Source organism: Lissotriton vulgaris, chromosome 2_1 (genome assembly GCF_964263255.1).
Source record: "Lissotriton vulgaris chromosome 2_1, aLisVul1.2, whole genome shotgun sequence".
Lineage (NCBI taxonomy): Eukaryota > Metazoa > Chordata > Amphibia > Caudata > Salamandridae > Lissotriton > Lissotriton vulgaris.
Window position 1 is genome coordinate 740,678,434 of NC_141687.1, and position 12,072 is coordinate 740,690,505.

Consider the following 12,072-nt stretch of genomic DNA (forward strand, 5'->3'; position numbering starts at 1 on the left):
CCTGTCGAGCTCTTGAACATACAGTCTATCCTAACTTTCTTGCACATTTCTTCTAGTGCAAGCCTCACAGCCCCAAAGCATCACTCCAAGCAGCATCCATACTCAGTGCATATTGCTAGCCTCCTCTGAAATGGAAATTCAAATATTAAATCTGACAGCCTTTGGTATCATCTCCTAGTCAATCTGCTTTAGCACCTCCTGTTTGCTGAAATGTATTTGTTGACCTTAGAACTCTGTGAATTCTACCACTGATAACTAGTGCTAAAGTTGTCTGCTCACTTCTTCAAATACGTGGCTTACTCCCAATTTGCACATTTAAATGACATATAAATCCCTAGTCAAGTGGTACTACAAGTACCCAGGGCCTTTTAATTAAATACTACTAGTGGGCCTACAACACTCATTGTGCCGCCTACTTAAGTAGTCCCTTAAAACATGTGACACACCTGCCATTGTAGCCTGAGTGCAGTTTTAAACTGCCAATTCAACTAGAAGGGATAAACCTTCCTTAAATCCTCCTTTTTGATACATATAAGACCCCGTGACCTTAGGGTGCAGTGTATTTAAAAAGTTGGACATGTTCCCTGCCCCACTTACATTTCAAAGAGGATGCATCCAGAGTACTCAAAAATAACTTGACACCAGCCCTTTGTCATCCTAGAACTTTGAAAGCCTGGAAAGGGAAGGAACAAACATACCAACCTTATGGTGAAAGATCTCCCTGAAGCTTTACCCGCTGGACACTGTCGTTGTCTGATTGTTTTTAACGCAAGGTATTGACAATTGCAACTTGAAGAAGGGTAATATAATAGTGTTATCCCTCCAACACATATTTGTGGTAGCCATATGAGCATACATACACCACATCCTAGATAAATTTGTGTAGACAGTTCCTTTCACATTTAGATACCTGCAAAACTAGTCAATTTTTGGTCCTGAAGAATCGCTAGATACATACTCTCTGTAGCGAGAAACATGTTGACCTGACTATAATAATCCTTGGACCAGAGTTGGAAACATTACTTTCCACCACTCTCCTCCAGGTTAATCATTTTTAACCAAAGCAGTGGCCCTTCTGAATAAAGTACCCTTGGCACCACTAGCTTTATTTTAACCCACCATATCCACGTCTACCACCTGTATCTGGCCCCATACCCACACTTCATCTATATGGCAGTTGGAAAAAGATCTCCGCTAAAGAGCCCCTCTTTGGGGTGTTGCCCGTTGGGTATTGCATCGCCGACCCAACGATGAGCAGGCCCAAATGATGAAGCATGACACCTGAAAGGGTGTGTGAGGGCATTAAATCCAACAAAATGGATTCCCAGGGTGAACTTCTGACCACCCTTCCATAATCCACCTACATCACTGACTATACCAATCTTTCTTTCGGTAGGAACAGCACGACAACTTTTTGCATAGAAGGAACAAACATTCCAAAACCAGATATGGGGTAACTTTTAGCTGTTTCCCCACACCAAAGGCTGGCACCGAGTATAAATATTGACCCCCTCAGACCAACTCTACAGTTTTCTCATGGAACTGTGGAGGACTGTCAGAAAGACTGCCTTGTACTTCAGAGGACTGCCCTGCTCCTTGAGGCCTGCGTTGTACATCAGAGGAATACCCTGCTGCTACTAGAAGACTGCCCTTCTGCTTGAAGCCTGCCATTGTTTCGAAGTTAAGCCTGAATGCTTTTGCGCGAATCTACCAAAGGGTTTAGCAAAGGTTAATTTAGTGAGTTTTGTGATTCACCCTGACAAGGATTGTGGTTGTTGCTTTGAGAAGAATTTTTATCACCCTCAACCAAAACCCCAATTTTCTACATTTCTGCTCAGTGGTGGGAGACAGTACTTGTATTTGTGCTGTGCAATTCAGTTCATTTTTCATAACACTAAAATCCAATAAATGTGCTGCAATTTTTTTTTTCTTATAAAGTCTTATTAGTTCTTGATTTGGCTATTTTTTTCTTTTTTCAAAAATAAGTTACCTCACATCCGTTTTGTTCACAATGGAGATGAAGCTGATCAATGTAGATGACCTCAGCAAGGCAACATTGCAGTCTTCGCAAGGTGAGGTGACTGAATGTGGCAAAGAAGGCCACAAAGGTAGACCTTCACATAGCCCTCAGAGGTTTGAGGAAGTTCAAAGGATGCAGAGGAAACACAAGATGATAGACAGAGTGCTGTGCTGAACTTTTTAACCACTCATCACCAGTAAAGAGATTTTGGTTCAATCCATCATTCTTTTCCTAACTATGCGACCCCAGTTTAGACACAGCCATGTGCAAATCAGTCTTGAAACTTCTACTCTGGAACAATCTAGCATGAACCGACAGGCCTGGTCCTGCCTCGACCAGAAACAAGCATCCTGGGACCAGTTTCAGGGTATCACCCCTCATCACCCAGGCTAGCTTGAATCCAGCAAGCAAGGGACCCACACCTGTTCCCACCGTTGGCCACTTAGGTCAAACATAGCAAACACAATAAGATGATGGAAGGGAACGTCGTTTACGACGCAACTTTTAGCACGCAGTGCTAATACAACGCGGTTTTTAAATCGCATTCTATTACAACGCATGACTCTGGGGGGCGCTCAAGGATAGGGAATACTTTTAATTTACTATCCAACACCTTCCCTAGTGTCAACGGGGACTGGTGTTGGAATAGTAAATTAAAATATTCACTATATAACACCCCTTTGTATTATGCGTTGTAAAATAATGCGTTATAAAAACCGCGTTGTTACAGCATGCGTGCTAAAAGCATGCGTTGTAACAACGTACATCCGATGATGGACGCAGCTCTGAAACTTTTCCACCACTCACCCACAGTCAAGAGATCTTGGTTTTATCCATCATTATTTTGCTCTCTATGCCACATCAGTTTTGACCTAGCCAAATGCAAATCAGTCTTGACCCTGCTTCTCATGTGCACAGTCTAACACGAACTTCCTGGACCAAAAACAGGCATCCTGAGACCGGTATTTGGCTGTCATCCCTCATCAGCCAGGCTAGCTTGAATCCAGTGGAACAACAAACAAGGGACCCACGTCTGGGGATACTTGGGGCCACTTAGAGCAAACATAGAAAAAACAGCAAGTTGATGGACTGAGTGCTGAAACTTTTCATCCACCCACCCCCAGTCAAGAGATCTGGGTTTAATCTATTGTTCTTTTTCTCACTATGCCATTTTTCTGTATCCTTCACTATTTTTTCCAAAGGAAAAAATGCATAGAGTAAAGAAAGTTTTTGGACCCACCTTTTTTTTTCGGCTCCCACTTTATGGTTCACCTCAAAACATTTTAGGAAGCGGTTGATGTGAATGAACACATTTGTGGGAACCTTTTGTGTAGATTTGTCAAAGGGTGCCAAAGTTATTAGCAAAACATAAATGTGCTTTCTATGGAAACTCTGACACATGTATAACAATACACTGGTGCCGATGACTGTTTAATTTACATGTGTTTATTGAAAAAAAAGTTAATGTGGAGTTGTACGTAAGTAAGGTAGTGAGATTTTGACTTTCAGTTAAAAACAATACCTTAAAAATTCACTCGGAAAAACGAAGGCTAAAATGGAGGTAGGTCTTCTAATATAAAAAAAATTATATATAAAAAAACACAAAATCACTGAAATTCAGGGTAGGAGAAGTGGGTACACTCACTCCCTGCCCCAGAGGGACTCCCCCAGGGCAAGAAAAAATGGTTTTGTCTCACTGGAGACAGTGGGTCTCCCTGTGGGGCCTCCTGCAGGGCCAAAAATAAAATTAGAGGTTTGAGTCTGAGGTCGGATGGCCACCTGGAAGGTTGGGGAGTGCCTTATAAGATGCTGGACTCAGGGCAGAGCCTTTCTGCTATTGCCCACTAACAGCTGTGAGCAGTGGAGGGGGGAGGGGTGGCTGTTCACTTTCAGTTTGGGGACCTTTTCAGGCATTAGGCCCACTGGCCAACACCACCTGTTGTGCGGCTTTGGGTTGGGTTGGGTACAGGATGTGGTCGTGCATACTGAGGCATTGCTATAAACATATCATAATAAGATATCACTTTATGTGTCAAAAACAAATAAAAATTCACAAATAAAAAAAGTTTCAACTGAATTTACATGTGAGGAAGGCAGTAAGATTTTAACTTACGTTAAACAATCTTAAGAAACTCACTGAGAAATTTCTACAATTTAAAATCCAAAAAACCTGTAAAATTTGTCAGTTCTTGATAACTGACAAAAGTAGAACTTGCGCAATTCTGATGCTCCGCTTAAGACCTCGCATATTACATCCCTGCTAACATTTGATATCTATTGCAGTGCAACTTATACACATGTCAACTATGTATAACTGGTGAACTTCCCTTTTTTAGATTTAAATAGGATACCCTAACCTCTTAGGGCTTGTAGAAGGGTCCCTGAGGCCCTCTGGGTCCAGATTTAAAAGTAATTCTCATTGTTTCACAGTTCCTTGGTACTCCCACGGGGCTGGGGAAATTATTTGGAAAGAAAGGCTGTTTTTCATCAAAATCCCTCAGGGATGGGTCAGGCCCGGGGGTTGGTGCATTCTTTTTTTATATTTAAATAAATGTGGGACGGGCCGTACATGGGGCCCTCTTCCCGAAGTGCTACAGACCCCCAGGGACCCAATCTTCAGCACATAAGGTATATGCTGGGAGCGGAATGCATGGGACCTATTCCCAGATTGATTGAGGCCTCCTTCTCCCAGAGGGCCAGATCATATTTGGAGGAGCCCAGGATCCCATCTATGAGACCGAGGGGCAAAGATAATGGGGTGTCGCTGCACCCCCCACATGGCGGTGTGCCACTCGAGCTCCCATTGCCTGTCACTGGGGAACAGGACACACATTGTCGTTGTACAACGTGCCCGCATGGGCAAAGAAACTGCTGGCTACCTCAATAGCAGGGGACTGTGTTTGTAGGTGGGTAACTGTTTTGTTAGCATGGAAGTGGGCTCCTTGTGCTACTATATAAGAAAGTAGGAAGGGTATTTTTGCTCCAGAAAGAACCAGAACATACAAACACAAAAGAAGTCCCTGGTGCGAAGCTGCATAACCGGATGGGCAGTGCAAGAGTTGTCTCCCTGCGCAGCCATTCATACCAATAGAAAGAAAGGCTGTGGGTGTCCTGAGTGGGATCAGGACAAAGCCATAGAAAACAAACTAGCACAAGCACAATTAGCTCAACAACTCATTTCATTCATTTGAATTCTTTATTCGAAGATTAAAAATCACCATAAAAGTACAAACAATCATTATACATTGAATTCATTTCTTTAAAAACAATCAGTCAAATTAGCGTATAGCCCAATATGAATACAGCAAAAAATCCCCGTAAAATTGATAAACATTATGATCCATTGAAACCAACCACTGAGTTTTCATCATCATCGGCCCCCCCTCCTCTAGTTACTCTTAATCGTACAGCTACTTTAATAAAATTAATTATACAGCACAATGTTAGTTGGTCCGCAGCTTGTTGTAAAAAAATCAAAGCATCTTTGGCACCTTTAATATTTGATCTTTTTTAAATATCTACTAAAAATTTGCGTCTGGGTACTGAATAAAATGGGCATATTAATACAAAATGAAGGGAATCCTGCGGAGACCTATTGTCGCAGCCGCAGGTTCCCCTCTGCTCAATGGTAGGTAGGTACCCTAGTGGTGATCCCAATAAATAAGGTAAAAAATTGAGCCTAAAACGGGGCATAAAAACCTTTCCTGTGCATTATGTAGCAAATATAAATAGGGTTCCATTCCTTCTGTTTTCTTTACAAGGTTGTAAGAGCCCACCGTGGTTTTAGCCAATTCTTGTTCTACTCTTTGTTCAGCTCTGTGCGCAAAGAACGCCTCTTTTACGGTTGTCTTATGCTGAGGGATGATCGCAGTTGGGTCATTAAAGAGATTCCCTAGGCCCAGAGTTACCAGTACAGATTTTACGTAACTGAACCACTGGATTTCGGACCATTTGTCTCTGCCCAAACAATCCTTCAATATTTCCCTACTTAGGGTCGCCTCTTGATTCATCCAGATCTTAAGCCACGCTAAAATTGGCTTAACCTTTATCAGATCTTCAAGATGGACGATCCCTAGCTCCCTGTGTACTATTGAAGCAGTTACACTGTGTGGGACTTTCAGGATGGATCGTAGATGTTTATTCTCCTCCCGCTGCAGATGACCAACATTTGTAAAGCCTCACACCTCTGCCCCATTCGTCACTTTAGAGCAGCAAATTGAATTGTATAGGATCATTACCTGTTCGGGGCACCATCTCCCCAACCTTCTACCATAACCGGCTATTGCTCCATTAGCCATAATCAATTTACGACTGCGCTCCTCTATCAGGGCGTTAAAATTTAATAGCCCATCAAACAGAACGCCTAAATATGAAAATGACTTAACTTTCTCAACCTTATGACTCCCTATTGTAAAAGAACATTTCTTAAAGGGTTTTTTCCCCACCGTTAAAACATAAGATTTGCTTAGGTTAACAGAAAGGTCTAAAGAACCCATAAAAGAAACAAACCCATCAATTAAAATCTGCAGACTCTTTGGTGTACGCCCGAGTAGGACCGCGTCGCCTGCGTACAATAACACAGGGACGTGTCGCTGCTCTACTCGTGGACAGTCGGCTCCCAACTGTAAAAGATGCTGTTCAAGGTTGTTGATATAAAGAGAAAATAAAAAGGGCGCCAGAATACAACCCTGACAAACCCCACTATTACATTGGAAGGGGTCTGTGCATTCTCCATCGGTATTATACCTGACTTGTGCAGATGTATTGCTATGCAATTCCCTCAATATATTAATGAGACCAGGCTCTATCCCCAAGGAAATCATCATGTTCCAGAGCTTGCCTCTATTAACATGATCAAAGGCGGCAGCCAGGTCCATAAACCCCAAATAGATGGATTCATCACTAGCCATGGTGTATTTGGCTACTAAAATATAGAGGTTCAAACATTGGTCACTCGTAGAACGACCCCTCCTAAAACCGTACTGCACGTCTGAGATGATATTATTGGTTTCTGCCCACTCAGACAGCCGGTTTAGTATCCCCCTTCCCAGAATTTTTGCAGAGACATCAATTAGTGAAATGGGGCGATAACATTGTGGGTCGTCCCTATTGCCCTTTTTAAAAATAGGGACGATAGTGGCTGTGGACCAAGAAGGCGGTAGACCACAACGGATTGCAATATTAATGACTCTCGTCAATATAGGGGCCCATAAATCTACTGAACTAAGAAACAGATCAGGAGAAATACCATCCGGGCCTGGTGCTTTATTTTTTGATAACCCCTCAATCCCAGCCTTAATTTCCTTTAAGGAGAAAACCACGGGCTGGACTTGAGCTGTATTCCCATTGTCATCCTGGGTATCTGTCTCGTGGTTATATAGGCCCCTATAGTGGGTAATCCACATATCGGGTGTAATATTTGTTCCTATTTTCGGGGCACAATCATCCTGGAATGTAGGTCTGTTAATGATTTTCCAGAATTCAGTCATGTCCCTCTTTTCCCCAGCTTCTCTCAGGTCCGCCCAACCTTCTGCTTGTAAAACCTTTTTCCTTCTACTCAGCTCGCTTTTGTACTTTTTCCTGCAGGACTTAACCTGATTAGTATCCCTGGGTTTTGCTTTAATACTATCCTTAAGATCCCTCAGGGCTTTGGAGCAATCTCGATCGAACCATCTCGGCTGTCTATGAATCTCTTTTGTTGGGGTTCTGGTCCTTAACAACCCATCCGCCAGGTGTACTAGTTGCTCAAATGTTGTAAGTAACTGGTTCCCTTCTATATTCTCATCTAAGCACATCTCAATGAGTGTTTTCCCTTTCTCGATGAGTGATTCATAAAACCTTTCCCCATTGATCTTAGACCACCTTAGGCGCCCTGCAGGGCCAAAAATAAAATTAGAGGTTTGAGTCTGAGGTCGGATGGCCACCTGGAAGGTTGGGGAGTGCCTTATAAGATGCTGGACTCAGGGCAGAGCCTTTGTGCTATTGCCCACTAACAGCTGTGAGCAGTGGGGGGGGGGAGGGGGTGGCTGTTCACTTTCAGTTTGGGGACCTTCCAGGCATTAGGCCCACTGGCCAACAGCACCTGTTGTGCGGCTTTGGGTTGGGTTGGGTACAGGATATGGTCGTGCATGGTGAGGCATTGCTATAAACATATCATAATAAGATATCACTTTATGTGTCAAAAACAAATAAAAATTCACAAATAAAAAAGTTTCAACTGAATTTACATGTGAGGAAGGTAGTAAGATTTTAACTTACGTTAAACAATCTTAATAAACTCACTGAGAAATTTCTACAATTTAAAATCCAAAAAACCTGTAAAATGTGTCAGTTCTTGATAACTGACAAAAGTATATCTTGTGCAACTCTGATGCTCCGCTTAAGACCTCGCATATTACATCCCTGCTAACATTTGATATCTATCGCAGTGCAACTTATACACATGTCAACTATGCATAACTGGTGAACTTCCCTTTTTTAGATTTAAATAGGATACCCTAACCTCTTAGGGCTTGTAGAAGGGTCCCTGAGGCCCTCTGGGTCCAGATTTAAAAATAATTATTCTCATTGTTTCACAGTTCCTTGGTACTTCCACGGGGCTGGGGAAATTATTTGGAAAAAATGCTGTTTTTCATCAAAATCCTTCAGGGATGGGTCAGAACCGGGGGTTGGTGCATTATTTTCTTATATTTAAATGAATGTGGGAAGGGCCGTACATGGGGCCCTCTTCCCAAAGTGTTACAGACCCCCAGGGACCCAATCTTCAGCACATAAGGTATTTGCTGGGAGGGGAATGCATGGGACCCATTCCCCGATTGATTGCGGCCTCCATCTCCCAGAGGGCCAGATCATATTTGGTGTAGCCCAGGATCCCATCTATAGGACCGAGGGGCAAAGATAATGGGGTGTCGCTGCACCCCCCGCATGGCGGTGTGCCACTCGAGCTCCAGTTGCCTGCCACTGGGGAGCAGGAAACACATTGTCGTTGTACAACGTGCCCGCATGGGCAAAGAAACTGCTGGCCACCTCAATAGCAGGGGACTGTGCTGGCAGGTGGGAAACTGTTTTGTTAGCATGGAATTGGGCTCCTTGTGCTACTAAAAAAGAAAGTAGGTAGGGTATTTTTGCTCCAGAAAGAACCAGAGCATACAAACTCAAAAGAAGTCCCTGGTGCGAAGCTGCATAACCGGATGGGCAGTGCAAGAGTTGTCTCCCTGCGCAGCCATTCATACCAATAGAAAGAAAGGCTGTGGGTGTCCTGAGTGGGATCAGGACAAAGCCATAGAAAACACACCAGCACAAGCACAATTAGCTCAACAACTCAAGAGTGGGCTAAATGAACAAATACTATAGCATGAGGGCCGCCCAATAAAGTAAGCAGAGCTCATAGACCCACTCATTGAAATGTCACTGCTCTGTGTGGGAGTGCCCCATATGGTCTTGCCTGGGCTTTATAGTACATGTTTTATTTTTCGTAGTGCCCCAAGGAGGAGCAGGGGTACCACCAATTAATAACATAAGTGTTATCCTGGGTTGTATGATTGTGAAATTCACGTTTTCAGGCAAATATGCACTATAGGGGTGGGCATAACTAATGTAATTCCATGTAGCATAATCACATGCGTTTCCCTAAAAATTCCGCAATACTATGTGGAAATTATACAAGAAGAGTGATTCTGCATTTTGCGGTATATGAACTCAAGGATCCCTTTTACATTAAGAAATTGATTTAAATGTGCACTTGGTGTAGGATTTTCCTTAACGTTCTCCCAGCATTTAGCGCTAGTTTCTTATCAAACACTACACCTTTGAGTCCCAAATGTATGTAAGGATGCATTTTGTGCTATGAAAATAACGCTATCTACAACAGTACATAAGCAGTAGCTCAAATGCCCACTCAAGCCTGCTAAATGTACTCTCACAGATTTTTCCCCCCCAAATAAATCCTGATTACGTAAGTGAGCATGATCGGGTTATTTAGCCAAAGAGTAACACAGGATTACCAAAATTACTTTCGGTTAGTTCACATAATTAAAATTACTCCCGGGCCTAATGCTGTAAAACTTAAAAGTCAGTTTGTATGTAAACCAACCACATATCTAATGCACAATATTTGGTTGCCAGGTGTACTGCTGTGCTCTGGCTGGGCTGCAATTTGAAAACACTGCAGTGACATGTGGTATTGAAACATCAATTTGCCTTCTTTTATATATTGATCAGCCACCTCTAAAGTAAACCCACTGGGCAAGCTATCAAATGTCTAAACATGTGTCATGCTACGAGTTTGAAAAAGGTTGACTACAAAGGCGTTTCTATGGATAGGTTTAGGCTACATTATGCATGAATAGGCCTAGGTATGAATAAAGGTATTCCACTTTGCCAACTGCTAGAGAATATGCTATCAAAAGTATTCAGTTATTTTCTCTCTTAGTTTTCGAAATCCGAATATATGGTGAAATCAGATTTTTGTTAACTACAATGGAAAAGTTTTTTTGCAAGAATACACATTCTCCTGCCTAAGCCTGCACTGACTTCAAGTCAGTTTTGCCACTCATCATGCCCCCATAGGTCCATACACATTCCTGACTGGAAATGTTGACCCTACCTGTTAGAGGAGAACCGCCTGGTGTTTTGGCCCAGAAAGACAGAGGCATTGCCAACCACATAGCAGGGATTAGATCTGAGTGAAGGCAGGAAAAGAGGGCAGAACATTGTACAGCCTTGACATTATCACGTTGGCTTTGAAATGCCAAATGGGACTGCTGCTATACATCCCGAGGGCTCACCTAGAATCCTTGGCACCAACCCGAAGTGAGGCAGAACCCATTTGGACCCAGCGAGAGGAAATTAGACAATCTAAATAGGGGTGTGGTTTTGGGGAGATTCATAGACACTCCGGGTAGAAGAAAGGGTCAGCCACTTTAGATTGATTACTTCTGGGAATTTTTACTGTAAGGCAAAGAGGAAGCAATGCAAAGGGAGGGGGGTTTAGGGAAATTGTGTACGGGATTAGGTAGGGCAAATTGTTCAATCACTGGCCATCTCATTGCACCTTCTCAGAACATTCACATATGTCAGACTACGCCTGAGGAAGAAGGTACTGTTGGGAGTGGAAGACACCTCCTCACTAGTACCTGGCAATCAGGTACTCAAACTGCTGCAATCACAAAGATGTCCCTTTTAAACCCAATGGCGGTGGCACCACTGAACCTCGAAACGTAGAACGCAAGCAATAATCATGAGGAGGTTTGGTTTTGGCAACGCTGCACTGCCTGACAGGTCCTGCACGCAACACATTGGTAGCCATTTATACCGAGTGATTTGGCATATGTTTTGTACAGCTGTGCAGACTATGACCGGGGGAAATTCACTCCTTATTAGCCTGAAATGTAAGAACTGCAATATGACTGATTTTGGACACTGGCCCTTCATATGCTAGGGGACAGGTAAGACCGCGTGCATATGATGCAATCATTCTATATATATATACATAGACCCTGCCACAAGCTGACTCCGTAAATAGCTTGAACACCAGTATTAGTGAAGGTGGCTTCCAGGACTTTTTCCAATAACTAATCTTGTAGAGTGATTAACCATCACAATTGTTAGGTCAGGATGACGTTCTGGCGGGGTTAATCCAAGTAAAGTGTGGCCCCTCGCTCATCTACCTAAGCACATTAAAATGGCTGCGGGAGGCATGGGGTGCTGTACAACTACTGAAATAAAATACCAATATTGGAGGTGCAAAAACTTGTTGAGCACGACAACATTTTTCCAAACCCGTTTAATTTTGTACGTTCTTGCCTGTGTTAATTCACCAAGTAGTGTGGCTCACTGGTTAGAGGCGGCAGACCCGAGAGCAGAGGACGGCCCGGCACCAGGGTTTGAATCCCGACGTGGCAGGTTTCTGGACCAGGGTCAGCGGACTCGATAATTCTCTCGCCTAGGTGCCCACTCTGATCAGCGATCACACTCGGCAACTCTGGGCATTAGCTTGCCTCATCTTCACTAACGGCCCCACCAGACCGCCGGGGATGCCTGGTCCCACCCTG